The sequence below is a fragment of the Nicotiana sylvestris genome, chromosome 5, assembly GCF_000393655.2.
Source record: "Nicotiana sylvestris chromosome 5, ASM39365v2, whole genome shotgun sequence".
Taxonomy (NCBI): Eukaryota; Viridiplantae; Streptophyta; class Magnoliopsida; order Solanales; family Solanaceae; genus Nicotiana; species Nicotiana sylvestris.
This window is the reverse complement of record NC_091061.1, coordinates 103350316-103355122: the sequence shown is the minus strand read 5'-3', so window position 1 is coordinate 103355122 and position 4807 is coordinate 103350316.

The window sequence follows — 4807 nt, the reverse complement described above, 5'->3', positions numbered from 1 at the left end:
TCTGGGCCAACTTCTCTGAAGTATATGTAGTCACAACCGGAATGAAGTGTGACGACTTGGTCAACCTGTCGACAATGACCCAAACTACATCAAACTTCCGCAAAGTCCGCGACAACCCAACTACAAAGTCCATAGTAATGCGCTCCCATTTCCACTCAGGTATAATCATCTGCTGAAGTAGGCCACCTGGCCTCTGGTGCACATATTTGACCTACTGGCAATTTAGGCACCTAGATACATACTCCACTATGCCTTTCTTCATCCACCGCCAACAATAATGTTGTCTCAGGTCACGATACATCTTCGTAGCACCTAGATGAATAAAATATCGTGTATTGTGTGCCTCCTCTAGAATCCTCTCCCTCAAGCCATCAACATTAGGAACACATAGACGACCCTGGAGTCGCAGAACACCATCCTCGCCAATAGAAACCTCTTTGGCACCACCCTGTAGTAGTACCGTCTCTCTAAGAACTGCCAAATGCGGATCATCAAACTGTCGAGCCTTGATCTGCGCCAATAATGAAGACTGGGCAATAACACATGCAAGAACTCAGATGGGCTTTAAAATATCCAACCTCACAAATATGTTAGCCAAGGACTGAATGTCAAAAGCTAGTGGCCTCTCCTCTGCTGAAATGAATGCCAAGCTACCCATACTCTCTACCTTCTTGCTTAAGGCATCCGCGACCACATTTTCCTTGCTCGGATGATAAAAAATGGCGATGTCATAATCCTTCAGTAACTCAAGCCATCTAAGCTGCCTCAAATTGAGATCTTTTTGCTTGAACAAATGTTATAAGCTGCGATGATCAGTATAAACCTCACATAACACCCCATACAGATAATGCCTCTATATCTTAAGAGTATGAACAATCGCGGCTAACTCTAGGTCGTGCACGAGGTAATTCTTCTCTTGAATCTTCAGCTGACGTGAAGCATATGCAATAACTCGCCCCTCCTACATCAATACACAACCCAAGCTAACGCGTGAAGCATCGTAATAAACCGTATACATCCCTGAATTAGAAGGCAACAATAGAACTGGTGTTGTGGTCAAAGCTGTCTTGAGCTTCTAAAAGCTCGCCTCACAATCATAGTGTCTATGAACCGCATCATACGACCCATGACCTCCTAAAAGCCCGGTCACGTCATGAAATCCACCAGGGCTGGCTCTGGAACAAGCACCTCGCCATGCTCCTCGATGACATGACCCTCCACTAGATCTGCTAGTGGTGCTACTAGGGCAGCTCTAGGGTGGCTTCGTCCCCTACCTCGGGCCGGTGCCCTCCCCCGACCTCTGCCTCGACCTCTAGCAACGGAGAGAGTAGCTCCTCCCGGGTCTAGAATATCCACCGTATGCGTCCTCACCATCTGTGAGAGAATAGAAGAAGGAAATTTAGTATACCATCAACCGCACGATAGAAGGTGAATAAGAAGTAGTTTCCTAACACCATATAGCCTCTCGAAGATAAGTACAGACGTCTCCGTACTGATCCGCAAGACTCTACCAGGTCTACCTATAACTTGTGAGACCTACGTGAACCTAGTGCTTTGATACCATGTTGTCACGACCCAAATTCCATTATAGGCCGTAATGGCGCCCAACACCGTTGTTAGGCAAGCTAACACCGATTAATTAGTGAATTCCAATTTTAAATAAATTAGTACGTGATAACTTCTCCCTATTTGATAAAAAGTTTAGGAGTTAGAAATTTTAACATAAATAAATAGAAGCAATAAATACGAATCGTAATCATGTAAGTAAACCAAAATCATAAGTCTACTAGTGTGTGTGCCAAGACCTGGTGTCACAAGTATGTAGGCAATCTAGTAGAATATACAAAACCATACTATCCTACTGTCTGAAAAGAAATAGACAGGAAAATAAAGACATTAGAGAGACTCCAGCTGCTGCAGAACGGCTCAAAAGGGCAGCTCACCGGGAAGTCTCAAGCTGAGGAATCAATTCTATGCGCCAGACTGATGGCCAGATGCACTCTGCCTCAAATCCTGTACAATCAAGTACAGAAGTATAGTGTGAGTACATAAAAATATGTACCCAGTAAGTATCTCGTCTAACAACGAAGAAGTGTGATGAGGGGTCGACTCCGACACTTACTAGGGCCAATAATTTAATAATATGAAGTTCCAATTATTAAATCATAATGTATGTAGATAACAACAAGTTCAAACAAGAATAACAACTGCAAAAAATCCTTCCATCATATTTAAGAAGTCAAGGCACTTTCTTTATTTAAAGCAAGTGAGCTTTCAAGCAACAAATCATACAAACTATAAAGAGTTCCTGTTCTATTATCACACACAAATACCGCCGAGGACATTCGGCCGATCCAACATAAAAGTAAACTGTGCACTGCCGAGGGTCGAACGACGCAAATAATAGATGCATCTATTCACCCCTCTCGCGAATCATACATGCGACGCGGTCAAAACGTAACCCCGATCGCGGATCATACGTTCGACGCGGTCAAACATAATTTTATCATTTAAATCATAATCCTTTCTTGATTCTTTTTTTTTAAATGAAGACAATTCAACTTGAAGTCTTTAAATCCTTAGAAATCCTCAACTTAATTCCTTTCGTTACAATTAGCACATATAATCAAATAATGGTGTCCACAAAGCATAGTGTAAACCTAAAACTACCCGGACATAACAGAAATAGTAGCTACATACGGACTCTCGTCACTTCGTGCGTACGTAGCCCACACAAATAATCACATATTAATTAAGTTCACGTATAGAGAAATTTTCCTCTTACAAGGTTAGAAAATAGACTTACCTTGCTTCTAATCCTACTTGCAAACTCAAGAATGTGCTCAAACCCTCAAATAAGAGCCGAACAATCCAAAACTATTCGAATAGTGTAAAAACCGATCATTATAGGTTCAAAAGTTCATATTCTAACTATTAAAGTGATTACTCAACCCCAAAGGTAAGATTCCTAATATTCACCCCCGGGCCCACGTGCCCGGATTCTGAATTTTTTTGAAGGAAGTTGTTACCCATAACTTAAGGAACATAAATATATAATTATCACTAAGTTTAATAGTCAATTTCGTGGTAAAAATCTTATTCTTGTCCCTAGGTTTTTCATCTAAATTCTAAACCCATGAATTTCACAATCTATACATGTTAATCTACCCATAATCTAAGTATTTAACTCATATATGGTAGAAATTACTTACCTCCAAAAGCTAGATGAAAATCCATCTCAAGAAGCTCTAAAAATCGCCCAACAATGGAGTGAAAATGAATGAAAAATGCCTAAATCCCGTATTAAATGAAGTGCACTACCTCCAGCTTTTCCGCACCTGCGGTCACTGGGCCGCATCTGCGCCCCCGCTTCTGCGGAAATGGGCTGGGTTGGCTGGCGTCGCACCTGCGAATGGGTTCCCGCTTTTGAAGAAAGGGAGCTACTTCTGCAGCACCTAGGCTGCCCTTCCTTGGCCGCTTTTGCGGTGTTTGGTTCGCACCTGCGGTTGACCAAACGCAAGTGCGGTTATGACAGCAGTTGTAGCTTCAGCTCTTGCTCCAACTTTCAACTTGGTCCGAGCCTCGTCCGATTGACGCTCGGGGCCTCCAGGGACCCGCCGGAACATACCAACACATTTGGAATCATAAAACGGACTTGCTCGAACTCTCGGAACACCCGAAACAACATTAAAACTAAGAATCACACCCTAAAACCAATTGAAACAAATTTATGAACTTCAAGTTCTTTAATTTACTTCCAATGTGCCGAAAAGTACTTATACTACTCAAAATGACACCAAAATTTGCGTGCAAGTCTTAAATGACATTACAGAACTATTCCCAGTCTCGGAATTTTGTTTGGACCTCGATATCACCAAAACTCTCTCCAAACCAAATTTAAGGAACTTCTAAAAACCTTCAAGAACCAACTTTCACTATTAGGCGCCAAAATGCTCCCGGGTCATCCAAAACCCAATTCGGACATACGTCCAAGACCGAAATCATCATACGAACCTGTTGGAACCGTCAAATCCCAATCCCGAGGTCGTTTACTCAAAATGTTGACCGAAGTCAAACTTGGCCTTTCAGGCCAACCTTAAGGAACCAAGTGTGCCGATTTCAATCCAAACTCTTCCAAATCCCAAACCAACCATCCCCGCAAGTCATAGATCAGTAAAATCAAGTACGAAAAGTCTTATTCAGGGGAACAGGGTTCTAAAAAGCAAAACGATCGGTCAGATCGTTTCAATAATTTTTGTAGGAAATATTTTTTAGAATTTGAATCTAATGTTTGAGGCATTTTGAGTTGGTTTTACGGCGGCGACTTGGCGAGAAAGATGATCTGACTTTCTTGAATCCGTGATCTATTTTTTTTGAAATTAATCACTGGATTTTCTTTAATATGTCATTGAGCGTATGGTTGAAACTTGAATTCGATTGGAGAAATTTGGTTACTTTATTAAGTGGGTTAACGGGTATTGGGCTGAGAATTTGCCTAGTTAGCAGTTTAAGAGAAGGGTCCTGGTGCCACAGTGAAGTTTTGTTAGGGTTAGGGATAATTTTATCTACATTCTTAATAGTAAAGACATGTTTGGACGGATAGTATAATTAAGGATAAATGTGGATAGTATAATTAGGGATAATGAACGGATAGTATAATTAAGGATAAACGTGGATAATTACTAAAGTCGAACGACAAATCTAAACTTTTCCCCAAAAATGTAAGAAAGAAAAAGCCATCAACAACAAGAGGAAAAAGAGAAAAAAAAGAAAGAAGGGAAAATGATCATCAAAATAATGTCACGTG